General features: G+C 36.5%; 1 long non-coding RNA gene across 1 annotated transcript in view; it reads right to left on the bottom strand.

The window, feature by feature from the left end:
- Positions 1–13,080: 13,080 nt before the first annotated feature.
- LOC128647762 (uncharacterized) overlaps positions 13,081–21,235 on the bottom strand; it is a 29,462-nt gene continuing 21,307 nt past the window's right edge. Inside the window, exon 2 of the long non-coding RNA XR_008400408.1 lies at positions 13,081–13,506. This is a non-coding gene — a long non-coding RNA (uncharacterized LOC128647762). The remainder of the gene's footprint in view (positions 13,507–21,235) is intronic.

Here is a 21,235-nt window from a genome sequence, read left to right as displayed (position 1 = left end):
TGCCGCCAATGGGAATAGTTTCAGTTCCCACTGAGCTGTGCCAATAGGTTAAGGTGATCTGTGTCCCCCTAGGTATCAATCACATGTCAACCATGTGATATGCGTAGCAGGCAGGCGGAAAGTCAGAAACCAAAAAAAAAAAATTAAAAAAAATTTGTGCTGAAGCAGGGACACACCTACACACTGCTGCCGACACACTAGTGTGTCCCAACACACAGTTTGGAAAGCATTGGTTTAAGGAGATGTAAATCATATTGAGGTATAGTGATATTAAGAACTTCTGATTTTGTTTGGTTTATTAAGAAGTTAGCTACAGAATTTAATGTGTTGAATATATTGATTATAGAGGGTATGGAACTGTTTAGATTTGTTTGTGAATAAAATTTCATCTGCATATAACATTATTTTGTATTCTGATCTTGCTATATGGATACCCGTGATAAGTGGGTTAGTACGTATCCTACTTGCTAAGGCCTTTATCGCACAGGCAAATAATAAAGGGGACAAAGGGCATCCCTGCCTCGTACCATTAGAGATGGGAAATGAGTGGGAGAGGGATCCGTTAACTCTTATCTGTGCTGAAGGGGATTGATACAGTGCAAATATCTTGGCAATAAACTCTTTTCCCATACCAAATCTTTCCAATACTGTGTGCAGAAATCCCCATCGGACACGGTAAAACGCTTTTTCTGCGTCTGTGGCAATCATAACTGCTGGGATATTATGCGTAGTGACATAGTCTTAGGTGAATCGCTCTTGTTGTATTATCCCTCGCTTGCCTACTGACTATGAACCCCACTTGGTCTTTGTTTATAATTTTTAATAGGAAAAGATTGTCTAGTGGTCAAAAGTTTGGCATACATTTTTATATCACTGTTTAACAGTGAAATAGGCCTGCAGTTTTTCACTCTATCTGTTGATTTGCCTGGCTTTCGTAACACCACAATGTGTGCTTTTAAAGATTCTGGCAGAAATGGCTTAGATTCAGTGATGGAGTTAAACAGATTTTGAAGAAGTGGGGCAAGGGTATCGCTATATTTTTTCTAATATTCTGATGTATAACCATCGGACGATTTGTCTGTAGGTAGTTCTTTAATTACTTTTTGGACTTCTACTAGATTAAATGGTTCATTTAAACATTCTCTATCACTATCAAAAAATGTGGGTTCACTATCACTGAACCCACATTTTTTCTTTTGTGATTCAGAGAGAGCATGCAATTTTAAGCAACTTTCTAATTTACTCCTATTATCAATTTTTCTTCGTTCTCTTGCTATCTTTATTTGAAAAAGAAAGTCCAGGACCCTGGACAGCACACTTGTTTATTGGTGGATGAATTTATCCACCAATCAGCAAGAACAACCCAGGTTGTTCACCAAAAATCAGCAGGCATCTAAACTTACATTCTTGCTTTTCAAATAAAGATACCAAGAGAATGAAGAACATTTGCTAATAGGAGTAAATTAGAAAGTTGCTTAAAATTGCATGCTCTATTTGAATCACAAAAGAAAAAATGTGGGTTCAGTGATAGTGAACCCACATTTTTTGATAGTGATAGAGAATGCTTAAATGAACCATTTAATCTAGTAGAAGTCCAAAAAGTCATTAAAGAACTACCTACAGACAAATCGTCCGATGGTTATACATCAGAATATTATAAAAAATATAGCGATACCCTTGCCCCACTTCTTCTTCTTCACAAAAGAACACATTTTGGTTCAGTGTCCCTTTAAGTGTTGGGAGTGTGATCTCATCTAAGAATTTAGTTATATTCTCTACTGGAGTTTCGTCCAAATGATATAGTTTCGCATAATATCGGCTGAATTTTTCCGCTAATTTTTCTGTCGTGAATAATGTTTTATGTTCTTTGTTTTGTATGTGTGGAATATGGGACCTGGTTTGGTTACGTTTAAGTTTTCTTAAGCCTGCTGCATTTATTGTTCCCTTCATACTATTTCTGTCTTAATTTAAAAGCATGTAGTTTGCAATTTTTATCTATAATATCATTCAGTTTCAGTTTAAAATTTTGTAAACTTGTTAATATTGTGGAATTCGAGGGTTCTTTTTTGTGTTCAGAGTCTAGATGCTCTATCTGTTGTAGCAGAGTTTCATAATAGATCTTTTGTTGCTTAAGTTAATGAGCTTTTACACTAATTAGCTCGCCTCTCATCACTTACCTATGGGCTTCCCATACCATTCTAAAATCCACTTCACAATAAGAGTTAAGCTCCAAATACATTTGTAAGGTCTCTAATAACCTTTTTTTCATATATGGGATCATTTAAAAGGGTTTAATATAATCTCCAATTAAAATAAGTTTGGTATTTAGAATCCCAGCATATAAAGCAACTGACAATGTGGTTTGTATTTAAGATTTCTGGATGAGAGCTAAGCTAGTGACATCTGCCATAATATAGTCAATCCTGGAGTACCTAGAGTGGGGATGTGAATAGAAAGTATAGTTTTTTTCCTCCAGATGGAAAACCCTCCTTATGTTGTGCAGAGCTAGGTCTCTCAAGCATTTTTGTTGTATCATTTTGTGTGGAACATATGATGTCCCATTATAATTATTTAAAGTGCAGTTGAAATCACAGCCATTTGGGGACCTTTAGCTACATCCAGAATTAATATGACTAATATGAGATTCCTTCCCTGTTTATCTTTAATTTGGTTGATTACTTTAAAGGGAATATTTCTCCTAAACACAATTCCTACCCCATTTGTCTTGCTTGTGTTTGAAGCATAAAATACCTCTCCAAACTTGAATTTAAAAGTCCTAGGTTCGCTAGCTTTAACAAAATGGGGCCTAGTTATCAAGCCGTCAACCTCAAATACGCTGGAATTCCGCAGCGTATTTGTGGCGAGGCTGATACGCCTTAGTTATCAAAGGCTCGAGACCGGCAAAAGTAGAATTTTGTGACGTAAGCTTCGATCCGCCGGACTCAGTCCGACACAGATCGATTCTTACGTCACTCCAGATGTTCCGCACACAAGAGCGGCACAATCTCACTACTTTTGCTAGTTATCAAATGACTAGCAGGTACGCTCGGCACTTTTACGGCCCAGCGTACCTGGTTTTCAAACCGCCACCCCTGGAGGCGGCGGATCCCATAGGAATCAATGGGAGTCTGACCATAGCGAAAGTACAAGTTCGCTGCTGACAGACATCCCATTCATTCCTATGGGAGATGTCTGCACCTAACACCCTAACATGTACCCCGAGTCTAAACACCACTAATCTGTCCCCCCCTACACCGCCGCAACTAAATAAAATGATTACCCCCTAAACCGCCGCTCCCGGAGCCCACCGCAAGCTACTCTATACATATTAACCCCTAAACCGCCGCTCCCGGAGCCCACCGCAACTATAATAAATGTATTAACCCCTAAACCGCCGCTCCCTGAACCCGCCGCAACCTATATTAAATGTATTAACCCCTATCCTGCCCCCGCTACACCGTCGCCACCTATAATAAATTTATTAACCCCTAATCTGCCCCCCCTACACCGTCGCCACCTATAATAAATTTATTAACCCCTATCCTGCCCCCCACTACGCCGCCGCCACTGTAATAAAATTATCAACCCCTAAACCTAAGTCTAACCCTAACCCTAACGCCCCCCTAACTTAAATATTAATTAAATAAATCTAAATAATATTTTTATTATTAAATACATTAATCCTATTTAAAACTAAATACTTACCTATAAAATAAACCCTAATATAGCTACAATATAAATAATAATTATATTGTAGCTATCTTAGGATTTATTTTTATTTTACAGGTACCTTTCAATTTATTTTAACTAGGTACAATAGCTATTAAATAGTTATTAACTATTTAATAGCTTACCTAGCTAAAATAAACTGAAATTTACCTGTAAAATAAATCCTAACCTAAGTTACAATTACACCTAACACTACACTATACTTTAATAAATTATTCCTATTTAAAACTAAATACTTACCTGTAAAATAAACCCTAATATAGCTACAATATAATTAATAATTATATTGTAGCTATCTTAGGATTTATATTTATTTTACAGGTAACTTTGTATTTATTTTAGCTAGTTAGAATAGTTATTAAATAGTTATTAACTATTTAATAACTACCTAGCTAAAAGAAATACAAAATTACCTGCAAAATAAATCCTAACCTAAGTTACAATTAAACCTAATACTACACTATCATTAAATTAATTAAATAAACTACCTACAAATAACTACAATTAAATACAATTACATAAACTAACTAAAGTACAAAAAATAAAAAAAGAAGTTACAAACATTTTACAAATCTTACAACAATTTTAAGCTACTTACACCTAATCTAAGCCCCCTAATAAAATAACAAACCCCCCCAAAATAAAAAAATGTCCTACCCTATTCTAAATTAAATAAAGTTCAAAGCTCTTTTACCTTACCAGCCCTTAAAAGGGCCATTTGTGGGGGCATGCCCCAAAAAGTACAGCTCTTTTGCCTGTAAAAGAAAAATACAACCCCCCCCAACATTAAAACCCACCACCCACATACCCCTAATCTAACCCAAACCCCCCTTACAAAAACCTAACACTAATCCCCTGAAGATCATCCTACCTTGTCTTCACTCAGCCGAGCAGCGATGGAACCGAAGTGGACATCCGGAGCGGAAGAAGTTAATCCTCCAAGCGGCGCTGAAGAAATCTTCCATCCGATGAAGTCATCATCCAGGCGGCGCTGAAGAAAAGTCTTCGATCCGGCCGATGTCATCTTCAAAGAGGCGCTGAAGAGGTCTTCTATCCGGGCGATGTCATCTTCCAAGCCGGGTCTTGAATCTTCCTCCCGCCGACGCGGAACCTCCTTCTTCACCGACGGACTACGACGAAGGTAGGAAAAATCTGATTGGCTGATGGAATCAGCCAATCAGATTGAGCTCGCATTCTATTGGCTGTTCCGATCAGCCAATAGAATGCGAGCTCAATCTGATTGGCTGATTCCATCAGCCAATCAGATTTTTCCTACCTTAATTCCGATTGGCTGATAGAATTCCAATCGGAATTGAGGGGACGCCATCTTGGATGACGTCCCTTAAAGGAACCTTCATTCGTCGTAGTCCGTCGGTGAAGAAGGAGGTTCCGCGTCGGCGGGAGGAAGATTCAAGACCCGGCTTGGAAGATGACATCGCCCGGATAGAAGACCTCTTCAGCGCCTCTTTGAAGATGACATCGGCCGGATCGAAGACTTTTCTTCAGCGCCGCCTAGATGATGACTTCATCGGATGGAAGATTTCTTCAGCGCCGCTTGGAGGATTAACTTCTTCCGCTCCGGATGTCCACTTCGGTTCCATCGCTGCTCGGCTGAGTGAAGACAAGGTAGGATGATCTTCAGGGGATTAGTGTTAGGTTTTTGTAAGGGGGGTTTGGGTTAAATTAGGGGTATGTGGGTGGTGGGTTTTAATGTTGGGGGGGGTTGTATTTTTCTTTTACAGTCAAAAGAGCTGTACTTTTTGGGGCATGCCTCCACAAATGGCCCTTTTAAGGGCTGGTAAGGTAAAAGAGCTTTGAACTTTATTTAATTTAGAATAGGGTAGGGCATTTTTTTATTTTGGGGGGCTTTGTTATTTTATTAGGGGGCTTAGATTAGGTGTAAGTAGCTTAAAATTGTTGTAAGATTTGTAAAATGTTTGCAACTTATTTTTTTATTTTTTGTAACTTAGCTTTTTTTATTTTTTGTACTTTAGTTAGTTTATGTAATTGTATTTAATTGTAGTTATTTGTAGGTAGTTTATTTAATTAATTTAATGATAGTGTAGTATTAGGTTTAATTGTAACTTAGGTTAGGATTTATTTTACAGGTAATTTTGTATTTCTTTTAGCTAAGTAGTTATTAAATAGTTAATAACTATTTAATAACTATTCTAACTAGCTAAAATAAATACAAAGTTACCTGTAAAATAAATATAAATCCTAAGATAGCTACAATATAATTATTAATTATATTGTAGCTATATTAGGGTTTATTTTACAGGTAAGTATTTAGTTTTAAATAGGAATAATTTATTAAAGTATAGTGTAGTGTTAGGTGTAATTGTAACTTAGGTTAGGATTTATTTTACAGGTAAATTTCAGTTTATTTTAGCTAGGTAAGCTATTAAATAGTTAATAACTATTTAATAGCTATTGTACCTAGTTAAAATAAATTGAAAGGTACCTGTAAAATAAAAATAAATCCTAAGATAGCTACAATATAATTATTATTTATATTGTAGCTATATTAGGGTTTATTTTATAGGTAAGTATTTAGTTTTAAATAGTATTAATGTAGTTAATAATAAAAATATTATTTAGATTTATTTAATTAATATTTAAGTTAGGGGGGCGTTAGGGTTAGGGTTAGACTTAGGTTTAGGGGTTAATAATTTTATTACAGTGGCGGCGGCGTAGTGGGGGGCAGGATAGGGGTTAATAAATTTATTATAGGGGGCGACAGTGTAGGGGAGGCAGATTAGGGGTTAATAAATTTATTATAGGTGACAACGGTGTAGGGGGGGCAGGATAGGGGTTAATAAGTTTAATATAGGTTGCGGCGGGTTCAGGGAGCGGCGGTTTAGGGGTTAAACTATTTATTTAGTTGCGGAGAGGTGCGGGATCAGCAGGATAGGGGTTAATAACTTTATTATAGAGGGCGACGGTGTCGGGGGGGCAGGATAGGGGTTACTAGGTATACTGTAGGTGGCAGCGGTGTCCGGGAGCGGCGGTTTAGGGGTTAATACATTTATAAGAGTTGCGGCAGGGTCTAGGAGCGGCGGTTTAGGGGTTAGTAACTTTATTGAGTTGCGGGAGGCTCCGGGGGCGCCGGTATAGGGATAGAACAGTGTAGTTTAGTGTGAGTGCTTAGTGACAGGCTAGCAATAAAGCTGGGAAAAAGCCGAAGAGCAGCGAGAACGGATGAGTGATAACTGTCACAGTCCGCTGCTCATCGCCCCGCGGCTTTTTGACAGCTTTATTTGATAACTTAGGCGTATTTTTTCAGGTCCGCGGCGGCGAAGGTAGGCGAGCTTAGGCGGGCGTATTGGGCCGGCGAAGCCAGAAAAGTAGACGGCTTGGTAACTACCCCCCAATGTGTCTCTTGGAGAAAAATGTTATCTCCTTTCTTTTCCTTAAATTCTCTCAGTTATATTTCTTTTAACTGGGCTCTTTAAACCTTTGGGGTTTACCGTTAGTAAATTTATTCCCTCTACTCTATCTTTAACAGTATTGAATCTTGTTTCTGAAGGTAGCTAATTTTTATATGGATTCTCAAACTATAAGGATATATGTTAGTTTTGATGCTTGAGGACCACGAGTATCCCCTTGTGACCAAGATGAGAGATGATGTAAAACAAAATGATTGAAACATTAAACCTTGAATAACTATAAAAACAATATATGTACTTCTGGAAAGCCTTGTTTTTTTTTTGCGAGGATGTGCTAAACAACCTCATAACTCTTTATTAAAGTGAAGGGAAACTTTGGTGGATGAAAACCCATTTTTTAAAAATACTATTAAAAACAGAGGCACTTTCATTCATCAAAGTTTACGAAGCAGCCGTTTTGGTAAAAAAAAAATACCTTTTTTCTTTTCACTGCTACAGCAGCTTCCCCCACATAGAGATCCTCTCTTCACACGTCAGCAATGAGTAATCCTGCTTCCTCCAATCACAGCATGGCCTCAGGCAATGACTACCCTGGGGGGAAGCAGGATTACTCATTGCTGACGTGTGATTAGAGGATCTCTATGTGGGGGAAGCTGCTGTAGCAGTGAAAAGAAAAAAGGTATTTTTTTACCAAAACCTCTGCTTTGTAAACTTTGATGAATGAAAGTGCCCCTGTTTATAATAGTATTTTAAAAAATGGGCTTTCATTCACCAAAGTTTACCTTCACTTTAACTATGCGATAATAACAGCATCAAGTAATATACATAATGTTACTAACCGTAGTGTTCAAAACAAAAAAACAATAACTAATTTATGGTATATATGTCAAATGAACTTGAATATGTGGTGAATACAATGCATATAGAAAATGACTTAACAGTCCCTTTAGTATTACAATAAGAGAGAGGCACCTCTATGTACATGAAACATGGATAGATCTCACCCACTTGTTATGTCCATGAAGTAGTTGTAGTGTCAGTCTGATCCATAATGTCCATCAAAGCAGGGTGTTTCTTTTTTTTTTTTTTTATTAGTAGACACCACGTGCCATTTTGGTTTCTCTGTGTAGGACTGAATTGAAGATTTGAGTACGGTGTTTGGTCTCTCTTGATCCATATGATGATCTGGAGGCTGAACAGTAATGCCCAGACCTCTTGTCAGATTATCAAGGTCCTGTATATTCTTATAGGTATACGTGGTTCCTTCATGTGTGATTATTAAACTGAAGGGAAGCCCCAACGGTACCGAATATGTTTTTCCTGTAACATTTTGGTTATAAAGGAGACTTCCCTTCTCTTTTGGATAGTGTTCGGACTAAGATCCATATATTTTTGGAGATTGTGATCCAGGTACTGAATACTGCGAAGTTGTCTTGCTTTAGACCAGCTCTATGTATCCTGTCTAGTTCCACATCTGGGGCTTGTGGATCTGTTTTGATACATCTGAAAAAATCCTGGACATAGACCTCTAAAATCCGAGCTTTTAACCATTTCAGGTATGCCCTTTATTCTTAGATTATTGCGTCTATTTCTATTGTCTAAGTCTATCTACCTTATCTTGCAGAGTTGAGATTTGTGATTCATGTACATTTGCCTGTGTGATGATCGAATCATTTATATAATTCAACGCATCTTGAGTTTCCTCTATATCCTCCAATCTATTACCCATTTCTCTTATGTCCTTTCTCAATTATGTTAATTTTGTTTTAATGAGTGTCTTTAGGGAGTCAAAGTCTGCTTTTATTTGTGCCATATGGTCTGGAGAAGATATGGGTATGCTTGCAGGTTCTGTTGTACTATGATTTGTGTTTATCTTATTGTTAGGTTCTTGTGATTGGAACTCAGCGATGTGAAATAATTAACTGACAGAGGCTGGTTGAGTAGCCTGTTGCTTGGATGCCTTATCCGACTTTGTGGATTTCTTAGAGGCCATAGTATGTTAAGTAATATATCAGGCAGATGTCTGGAAAAATCTGTAGTGGTAAAAGTGTTCAATTTGACCTGCCTTGTGTTTTAAAGGGACATAATACTCATATGCTAAATCACTTGAAACTGATGCAGTATAACTGTAAAAAGCTAACAGGAAAATTTCACCTGAGCATCTCTATGTAAAAAAGGAAGATATTTTACCTCACAATTTCCTCAGCTCACCAGAGTAAGTTCTGTGTAAAAAGTTATACTCAGCTGTTGCTCAGCTGCAGGTAAAAAAAAAAAAAAAAATTAAGAAATGAACAGCAGCCAATCAGCATCAGCAGTGCTGAGGTCATGAACTCTTTTACGGTGATCTCATGAGATTTGACTTAACTCTCATGAGATTTCATAGTAAACTTCCTTAAACTGAATAGGGAAATAATATGAGTGTGCTGCTTAGAAGTCCTTTACAATGGGATTGGCTACTGAGGAATTTTTGAGGTACAATATATCTTTCTTTTTTACATAGTGATGTTTGTAAAAAAGAAAACAAGGTATCAGCGCTACTGATATGGAGAGATTATGGATATTAAGTAACTGAAAATAATATACTGAGGCTTGTGTACAATAAATATATGAAATGAAACTGCCTGAAAAATAAATGAAATATGCTCCTAAAGAAATCAAAGAAACACAAATGCTCTGCTGTAAAAGAATTAAAACATACCAATGCACGACTTAAAATAATAAAATAAACAAATAGTCCCAATAACAGTCTCAAAAAATATGTGCCTTACAAATTGTCGCTGTAATAGTGTTATAAGTCCTCACCACACAAACAGGTGTGTGCTGCTCTTCAAAAAGGGGTGTATCATGTATGGATCCCTTGGAACAAGGCAAAGCTGAAAAACAAAAACAGAGAAGAGCGCAGCCGGACTCAAGTGAAGAAGGTTTATTCAATCATACAACTTAAAACACTGAAGGTATTCTGCGTACCAGATAAAAGATAGATTTAAGCAATTGAAACATAAAATCTTGCTTAAATCTATCTTTTATCTGGTACGCAGAATACCTTCAGTGTTTTTAGTTGTATGATTGAATAAACCTTCTTCACTTGAGTCCGGCTGCGCTCTTCTCTGTTTTTGTTTTTCAACATAGTGATGTTTAGTTGATATTTTCTAGTCAGCTTTTTACAGCTATGCTGCATCACTTTCAAGTGTTTCAATATTTGAGTATCATGGCCCTTTAATATAAGCCCACATATAATATTATTATTTAAGTACACCGGATCACAAATAGTAGAGATCTACTACATTTTTAACAGTGATTTTCCTCCATTAACGGTATCACCATTTTCTTATGCATATATCCTCTGTATCATAAGCCTTACCGCAACTATGGTTGGCAAATATTGTGCATATAGCAATCACATAAAGGTGATTACCCATCTTCACAAATTACATTAAAGGTTGCACTTTCTGAATAGCAATCCGCTTCCATGTAAAGTATGCAGAAGTTATTTTAATACCATACACATGGAGACTATTGCATGTAGTTATTATTATTTTGTGCTGTTATATCATTGTTTGTAGTTTCTAGACGTATGCTACGGTCTTTTTAGGATGGTCTTTTCATATTGTTAGCTTCTAGCAGCTTCACTCATATTTTATGCTGAGACTTGGTCTGTCGCAATGTATAGGAAACTGGGCAGTTACTGAGTAAAGATGGTGGATCTCTGTCCTTCAACTCTCTGCTCCCACAACGGAATTAACTTCTGTTTGCCTCTCACAGAGTTGACCTCTGACGGAGTTCCAACTTTCTGACACTGGGCCCTACATTGCACCACAGAATTCTTTGGTAGTCTTCAGATATTATAATGTCATGCACACAGTCAAGACATCCAGTGCCTGAAACAGCAAAACAACCCCAAAACATCAGTGAACCTCCACCATGTTTGACTATAGGGACTATAGTCTTTTTCTTTAAAAGCCACATTTCTATTTCTGAAAACAGTAGAATGATGGGCTTTACCAAAAAGCTGTAATTTTGTTTCTTCTGTCCACAGCACATTCTCCTAAAAGTATTTTGGCTTCCTCAGGTAAGTTTTGGCAAACTCCAATCTGGCTTTTTTATGTTACTGTGTGAGCAGTGGGTTCCTCCTTGGTCTCCTACCATAGTGTCCTTTTTTTATTCAGATGGCGACGTATAGTGCGAGCTGACAAATTTGTACCCTGTGCCTGAAGGTCAGCTTGAATTTGTCTGGAAGTTGATCGAGGTTCTTTATCCACCATTCGAACAATCCTTCGTTGCAATCTTTGATCAATTTTTCTCTTTCGTCCACGTCCAGGGAAATTAGCGACTGTGCCATGGGCTGTAAACATCTTGACAATGTTGGCACAGTGGACACAGGAACAATAAAGGGACATGAAACACAATTTTGTTCTTTTGTGATTTAGAAAGAGAATGCAAAAAAAAAAAAAAAAAGAGAGAATGCAATTTAAACAACTTTCTAATTTACCTGTATTATCTAATTTGCCTCATTCTTGTGATATCCTTGGCTGAAAAGCATATCTAGATAGGCTCAATAGGTGGTGATTGGTGGCTGCACATAGATGCCTCATGTGATTGGCTCACCCATGTGCATTGCTATTTCCTCAACAAAGGATGAAGGACATTAGATAATAGAAGTAAATTGGAATGTTGTTTAAAATTGTATTCTCTACCTAATTCATGATAGAAAAAAATTGGCTTTAGTATCCCTTTAACATCTCTGGAGATGGACTTGTAACCTTGAGATTGTTAATCCTCAGACAATACTTTGCTGCTCTTTCTCTTCTCCATGCTCAATGTGGCAAACATAGACAAACAACAGAAAGGTTGAGTCAATTATTCACCATTTTAACTGGTTGCCGGTGTGATTTCTATATTGTCAGAACCTGCTAATTGATACAGGTGAGTTTAAAGGGACAGTCTACACCAGAATTTTTATTGTTTTAAAAGATAGATAATCCCTTTATTACCCATTCCCCAGTTTTGCTTAACCAACACAGTTATAATAATATACTTTTAACCTCTGTGATTATCTTGTATCTAAGCCTCTGCAAACTGCCCCTTTTTTCAGTTCTTTTGACAGACTTGCAGTCTAGCCAATCAGTGCCTGCTCCCAGATAACTTCACGTGCACAAGCACAGTGTTATCTATATGAAATACGTGAACTAACACCCTCTAGTGGTGAAAAACTGTTAAATGCATTCTGAAAAGAGGTGGACTTCAAGGTCTATGAAATTAGCATATGAACCTCCTAGGTTAAGCTTTCAACTAAGAATACCAAGAGAACAAAGCAAAATTGGTGATAAAAGTAAATTGGAAAATTGTTTAAAATTACATGCTCTATCTGAATCATGAAAGTTTATTTTGGCCTAGACTGTCCCTTTAATTACAAATTACAGGAGCATCACAAGCTTGGAAATTGAAAACAATCTAACAATTGTGAAAGGTGTCAATAATTTTGTCCAGTCCATTTTTTGAGTTTTGCATGGAATTTGTCGAATTTGGCTTTTTTTCTCTCCATTTTTTTGTGTCATACCAATAAATAAACATAAACGATTGTAATTGCAACAGTTTTCTGGGCGAAGTGGTGCATTATCTAACAGAAATGCAGGGGTGCCCATATTTTTGGCCATGACTGTGGTGTATATATATGTGTATATATATATATATATATATATATATATATATATATATATATATATATATATACGTATATATATACATTTACAGATATATAGAAATATCTATTTAAACATAAAAAAAGAACATTATTTTTTGTGGAGAAGAAAGGAGAGTAAAGTACTTCTATAAAAAACACATTGAAACATATTGAAAAGTTTAATATATATATATATATATATATATAAAATTTAAAAAAAAAAAATTACAAAAAGATGCAGTGTTTTCAGACTTTGAATAATGCAAAGAAAACAAGTTCATATTATTTTTTTAAACAACACAATACTAATGTTTTAATGTAGTAAGCAAGAGTTCAGAAATCAATCTTTGGTAAAATAACCCTGATTTTCAATTACAGCTTTCATGCGTCTTGTCATGCTCTCCACCAGTCTTTCACATTGCTGTTGGGCGACTTCATACTACTCCTGGCACAAAAATTCAAGAAGCTCGGCTTTGTTTTATGGCTTGTCATCCATCTTCCTCTTGATCACATTATAGAGGTTTCCATGGGGTTCAGGACTGGAGATTTGGCTGGCCATGACAGGGTCTTGGTCTGGTGGTCCTCCATCCACACCTTGATTGACCTGGCATTGTGGCATGGAACATTGTCCTGTCATGTGTCCTTCACATAGATAAATCTGCCAGATTCCAGGTCATCTTCTCTGGTTAGTCCAATTTTCCGCTATATCTATAAATAAAAAAAAAAAGAGAAACTGATAATTTTGCAGTGGTCTCTTACTGTAACAACCTGTAGAGGTTAAGTAAAGTTTTGGAACTCACATGCAGAAAACCAACAACAAGCACAAAAATATCCAAGGCAATGTATCTAAAAAGGGGTAAGGCAATAATTAGCCTCAGACAGGCCAAAGGTCAGGGCAGGCGGCAATCAGAGAAGTCGAGGATAAACAAAGTAAAAAAGACCAGCAAGCAGGATACACAGGAAATAAACGCCAGGTGTACTGAAGCAGGAAGCAAAACAACCAAGCACTGTCTCACAGGTGTGGTCTGCTAATAAAGGGGTTGCTAAATCACATAACCTGGTCTCACCTGTAGGTGGGAGTTAACTGAAGTCAATAAAAGTGGGGGTAGGACTCCCACGCCATCTTCGTTATCTTACTGTCCTTGTTCCACCTTCCAGCCATGCTCCCAAGCTCTGCCGTGGCAACCTGCTTTCCCGCATAGCGGATAGACAGAATGACTGATGCGGGTTCCGCATCCATGGGCCGAGGTACAGAGGCTAATGGCTGGGGAGCAGAGGCTGCAGGCACCCTGATTGCCACAGAATCTCCCCACGAATGTCGCAGGACAGGTGAGTACCGGCTTATGTGACACCGTTACAGGTCTTAAGTTGCGCTTAATATTCTAGAGCAGTTTCAGCTTTTGCTTGAGAGCAAGCTATAACTTTCAGGTTGTAACACCAGTGCTATTTAGCACAGTCACAATATTCATTGAAAGTATAGGTTGCACTAGAGCAACGTCGGCCACGCTAACCATGAGTTGTGCACTCATGTTAGTGCAGTCAAGCGATACTGCTTATTGCAACCTGTTCTATCATTAGCGCTCCACTTGTAATCTGACCCATGGTGTCTGAATTTAAGAGGCATACCTCAAAGCTAAACCAAGCATAACCAAGTACTTTATAGCTTGTAATAGTGACACTGATATAAGAAAAACAAATTGTACATAACAACAAATCAATGGGCATGTTTTGGATCTCCTGTGAAGCAGGAGAGTAATTGCTCCGGAGGTTGGTCCTATATCAAATAATGTAAGCGTTTTTCTAATGGGCAGGTCATTGTTTCATGGACCTATGAGATAATATTGATTTACATTCTAAAACACAGACTAGCACCAGCTTAAGTAATGCAGAATGGTTAGTGTTTCCATAAGGCAGACCAGTGCCCTAGGGAGTACCCTGCAGGGGGTGCAGAGTCACACTGAAGCAGGGCATAAAAAAATTGCATTTTGTTTTTAAATAGACAAGTAAGAGGATGGAGGGCTCCATATAACTATAAAATAATAACATATTACAGTAATAGTAAATCAGAACTGTCAAGGTTTTTTTTTTTTTGCAGCAATGGCAATGTATATTTTTCTATAATTAAACACAACTGTCTATACAGTAGTATGTTTTTAATTCAATTTGCAAAAGATTTTATCAAGAAGCAATAAGGATAAGGTATGTGTTTTCTTGAGTTGGCTGGAACATTCATATTCTCTTGGGTATCCCTGCGACACTGCCTGGTTAGTAAAGCTACTCATAACAAAAACCATATAAATTAAACTATCTTTCTGTCTATCCATATATCTATCTATTAGACATGTGCGATTCGGTTCAGTTCGATTCGGAAATTCGGAAAATTCTGCAAATTCGTATCGAACCAAATCTCCGAATTAAAATAGTGCCGAATCTACCGAATAAATCCGAATTACTTCGGATTTATTCGGTAGATTCGGATGGCCATGGACTACACTAGTATTGTACAGTATATTAGGTTATATCACTCTGCTATGGGTTACACCTAATGTACAGTACATAATACTAGTCTAATCCCACCTAACACTTACAGAAATTCCGAATTTCGGAACCGAACCGTACCGAATCCAGCCGAATTTATTCGAATTCGAACGAATCTGAAGCAAATCTGAACCGAATTTATTCGAAACCGAATGAATCCGAAACAAATCCGAACCGAATTTATTCAAATTTTTCAGAATTCGAATCGCTCCGAACCGAAATTCGAAAAAATCCGAATCGATCCGAACCGAATTTTTTTGCCATGCACATGTCTACTATCTATCTGTCTATCTATCTATCTATCTGTCTTTCTATCCATCTATCTTATTTTCCTTTGCTTAAACACAAGTATTTCATACGCAGGTAAGACTTATTTATGTTGAAATCACCAGGCTTGACTAAGAAGCTAAAGAGCTTTCAAATATCTGTATTCCTTAAAAAAAAAAGTCCATCATACTGCATGTTTATTTTTAAAGTACCCATTATTCCATTGTCATGTTTTAGGCTACAAATTAATTTATTATCTACAGCTGTTTAGTTCTTGTCTGTACGGTTGAGGTCATTTTTACAGGGGTATGATTTGTTCTTACAGACACACAAATCCTTCAGTCCATCAGAATAATAAAATCTGAAAAAGTGTAACTACACAAGAACAGGCTTCTGCCAACATTTGTTTGAGGAATAGTTATTTCTTATTTGGGTCAGGCATCTGACATATTTTAACTACAATTATAGCAATGCTAAACACAGATTAAATACCAAGTTACAACATAAAATCCAAACAAATTTCCACTAGCTCATCCTAAAGATTTATGTACCTTTGTAAATCAGAACTGTCAAGGTTTTTTTTTTTTTTTGCAGCAATGGCAATGTATATTTTTCTATAATTAAACACAACTGTCTATACAGTAGTATGTTTTTATTTCAATTTGCAAAAGATTTTATCAAGAAGCAATAAGGATAAGGTATGTGTTTTCTTGAGTTGGCTGGAACATTCATATTCTCTTGGGTATCCCTGCGACACTGCCTCGTTAGTAAAGCTACTCATAACAAAAACCATATAAATTAAACTATCTATCTTTCTGTCTATCCATATATCTATCTATTAGACATGTGCGATTCGGTTCAGTTCGATTCGGAAATTCAGAAAATTCTGCAAATTCGGATCGAACCAAATCTCCGAATTAAAATAGTGCCGAATCTACCGAATAAATCCGAATTACGTCGGATTTATTCGGTAGATTCGGATGGCCATGGATTACACTAGTATTGTACAGTATATTAGGTTATATCACTCTGCTATGGGTTACACCTAATGTACAGTACATAATACTAGTCTAATCCCACCTAACACTTACAGAAATTCCGAATTTCGGAACCGAACCGAACCGAATCCAGCCGAATTTATTCGAATTCGAACGAATCTATAGCAAATCTGAATCGAATTTATTCTAAACCGAATGAATCCGAAACAAATCCGAACCGAATTTATTCAAATTTTTCAGAATTCGAATCGCTCCGAACCGAAATTCGAAAAAATCCGAATCGATCCGAACCGAATTTTTTTGCCATGCACATGTCTACTATCTATCTGTCTATCTATCTATCTATCTATCTATCTGTCTTTCTATCCATCTATCTTATTTTCCTTTGCTTAAACACAAGTATTTCATACGCAGGTAAGACTTATTTATGTTGAAATCAACAGGCTTGACTAAGAAGCTAAAGAGCTTTCAAATATCTGTATTCCTTCAAAAAAAAAAAGTCCATCATACTGCATGTTTATTTTTAAAGTACCCATTATTCCATTGTCATGTTTTAGGCTACAAATTAATTTATTATCTACAGCTGTTTAGTTCTTGTCTGTACGGTTGAGGTCATTTTTACAGGGGTATGATTTGTTCTTACAGACACACAAATCCTTCAGTCCATCAGAATAATAAAATCTGAAAAAGTGTAACTACACAAGAACAGGCTTCTGCCAACATTTGTTTGAGGAATAGTTATTTCTTTTTTGGGTCAGGCATCTGACATATTTTAACTACAATTATAGCAATGCTAAACACAGATTACCAAGTTACAACATAAAATCCAAACAAATTTCCACTAGCTCATCCTAAAGATTTATGTACCTTTGAACTCAAAGTACTTTTTGGAGAAACACAGTGTTGGAACCTGTATAAAAATGGTTCCACCTGTAAAAGAGAAATAACTATGAGTTATGAGTGTATACTTAAACAGCATTTTATTAGAGAACATCTCGGCAGTACACTCAAAAAATGTATTTTATACAAGATGAAAGTTAAAACATAAGCCAGTTTTATGATGGATTCATTTAATTTAGCAATAAATAAATCAAACTTTACAAACATTGCACAAACCCTGAAGCCTTATGACTTCATCATGGGAACATAAATTGAAGATAGGAGAAATTTATCTCTAGAAATAAAGTGCATTTTTATGGGGCAAAAAAAATGTCTGCAACATTAATCATGAAAATAATTATCTTGATAAATATAAACAATATAACAAATGTATATATATATATATATATACATACACTACATATCTAAACAGATAGATATAATAGAAATAAATGTGTAAATAGAAACCATTGGAAACACATAAGACAGCGCAAAATGTCTAGAAGAAATAAATAAATCCCTTCCTTTAATTTGTTCCTACTACCACTGCTGGAGTCTATTCTACTATCCTATAACTAAAATTGCTCTAAAACAACATTGCCCAATTCTCTAAACCTCTCTGGTCTGGCAAGATCCTATAAGATATCTTGTTGGTATTATCTTTTATCAATATAATTTACTTTTTTTGTTTTTTTTATTTTTATTATGTTTTTATCCTAATGGGACAATAGATGCAATCTGATTGGATGAAAGAGTCATGAGATACATCTTAGAAAGTTGTACCTGAAAGAGAACTGGTTTCACAACTTCACAGGATGTCCAATTATGTATTGAATAATACGAAAATGTTAAAGGATGATTGGACTAATGTATCACGCGATCACATTATATTATGTAAATGAAAGGCAATTGATATTATTTATATTGAAACTAATTATGATTTACATTATTTCAACGTATTTTAAGAACTAAAAGTGCTGTTTTTCTATAATTTGTTTCTATATAATAATCTTTCTTATTAACTATAAACAATTTGTTGTTACCATCTCTCCATGTAGTATAGTAGGAGAACTCCATTTATGTAAACCTTTGTTTCATCTGTTTTAAAGGGACACTGAACCCAAATTTTTTCTATTGTGATTCAGATTGAGCATGCAAGTTTAAGCAACTTTCTAATTTACTCCTATTATCAAATTATTTTCATTCTCTTGGTATCTTTATTTGAAATGAAAGAATGTAAGTTTAGATGCCGGCCCATTTTTGGTGAACACACTGTGTTGTTCTTGCTGATTGGTGGGTAAATTCACCTACCAATAAACAAGTGCTTTCCATGGTACTGAACAAATAAAATAGCTTAGATGCCTTCTTTTTCAAATAAAGAAAGCAAGAGAACGAAGAAAAATTGATAATAGGAGTAAATTAGAAAGTTGTTTAAAATTGCAAGCTCTATCTGAATCACGAAAGAACATTTTTTAGGTTCAGTGTCCCTTTAATACAGGAGAGGTAAAGGTAGGAGTTTTTGAGATGCTATATAAATCTTAAAGGTGTGGCATATAATACAAGCTCTTTTGACTGATATAGCTACTCTTGTGAAACGTGTTGAGATACATTACTTTGAGCTTTTAATGTATATATTTTATGGTTTTTAATCGTTTTTAAATCGTTTTGGACTTACTTCGGTACCTGGCAAGTTGTTTTTTCCCCCAGAGATCCTATACTAACCATATCCTTTGAGCACATTCCTTGGGTATATCCCTTGTATATATGTTCTTCAATATTTTGGTTCCCCTTCTCAAGGTTTACTCGCTTTGCTGGCTGAAAATGGATTGGATTTCAGCGCTGTTGCAGAATCTAGTGTTTCCCCTGCTGTTCCATTCAGTTTGCTACAATTTAAGAGAGATTGAGACAGGCAAGGGAAGTTGTCGTTTTATTTGTTTTGCGTTACACAGCTTTGTGACACACTTGATACTTTGTTTGCTAATTAAAAAAAGGCACAGCTTCAATTATTTGTGGTCTATGGAAATTGACTCAACAAGGTTTAATCAAGCACCAAGTAAAAAGAGATTTGCATACTTCTAGATGCATTAGGCATTCATTGTGAGTAGAAATAGATTATTAAATTAGATGATTATTTGTATATCTATTTTGTAAATTCCAGGTAAAATTATACATTTATGTCCAAATGATCTTAGCTGAAGATATGATTGTGCTTAAACCAAACACAGAAATCAACTTTAAAGGGACAGTAAAAACTTTAATGATTCAGATAGAGCATGCAATTTAAACAACTTTCCAGTTTACTTTAATGTTCAAATTTGCATTGCTCTAATGGATCCTTTGTGGAGCTCCGGGAGAAATAACAGTAATCCGCCGATTATTGCTATAAATCTACAGCATCTATCATCAATACGGTTGACATTATACTACCACACACCTTCTGCTAAAGTTCCAGTTCCAGCTGCTGTATTAATGATCCCAGAGACGGAACAGGACAACTGAGGCCTGTAGCAGCTGCAAAATCACAGGCAATGCTCCCCCCCGGACTCCCAGGGTATTGTGCCAGAACTGGCTACACCTAACATCTGTAATAACACCCTAGACCTCCAAAAGCTATTATCATCGCCATCAACAATGGACATTATAGAAGAAACAACTTGGTTTTAACACCCACTGGCAGAAATTTAAGGCAATATGCTATCACCTAATAGAATCCGCTCCATTAGACTTTTTTTCCGAGCCGCTACCCTTCAGTGTGGGCAATAACTATAGCTCCTGAAGAAGTCTTAAAATCATACTCTCCCGCCACAAGCTTTCCACAGAGGGAGCCTAAGCTCCTGAAGACCACCCTTGTAGCAAGGATCTCTGCACAACATAATACCTCTGGAGGTGACACGCAGCTCATCTGCAACGGCCTTAGAAGGAAAAAGACCATCAAGTGCACGACCATAGAACTACAAACCATCCGACACACAGAGTGAGCCATTTAAGATTACAAGATCCATACTGTAGGGGGTGCCTGGATGGGGGTTGGTGGGGGATCCCCAGAAGGACATAGCTGAAAAACAGATCAATATCTCACACACGGATACAGCTTGGCCAGGCATAAAGGATGCAGTAAAATAGGACCACACGGCCTTCCATAAACTGCATGGCAAAAAAGTACCTGCAGACAGTCCCAGAGGGTCTGGCAGAAGAAGCCACCACGGGACACTCTCAAGCTCTGATACACCTTAACCTCAGAATCAACAAAGAGACCCTTCTCTTCATATAAATCAGGCCCAGAGATCGAAAAAGTCTTTAATAATTGACACCATTTTGATCAGCATGTTAAAGACGCTAGTATTAACTCTGGGACATTAGTTAGTATTCTCAACAGTCACTTAAGTTTTACTCTTCCCAGTATATGTTACGCTGTCACATTGCCTAACGCTATTCTATATGTTTAGTCTAATGTTGTATATTTAGCCATGGTATTCATGCACTAGTTTTCTTATTACTCCATTGATATACCGTCTATACTAGGCGGTTTCCCATAGATGTAGCTCATATAATGCTCTAGAGACAGATAATATAATTGACACGCTGTTAACACTCACATACATGTGTTATAGAATTGATGCACTAGTTTTCATGACATTTCAGAACTATATAGATTACAGTAGATATATAGAGATCCTGACAACAAGTACCATTATAAATGTGCTACCAATATTTTTACACACGTGCTCTACAAGGTTTTTTTGTGGGGGCCCCCA

Source organism: Bombina bombina, chromosome 2 (assembly GCF_027579735.1).
Source record: "Bombina bombina isolate aBomBom1 chromosome 2, aBomBom1.pri, whole genome shotgun sequence".
Classification (NCBI taxonomy): Eukaryota; Metazoa; Chordata; class Amphibia; order Anura; family Bombinatoridae; genus Bombina; species Bombina bombina.
The sequence above is the reverse complement of the archived record's forward strand: the minus strand, read 5'-3'. Positions and strand labels throughout refer to the sequence as shown.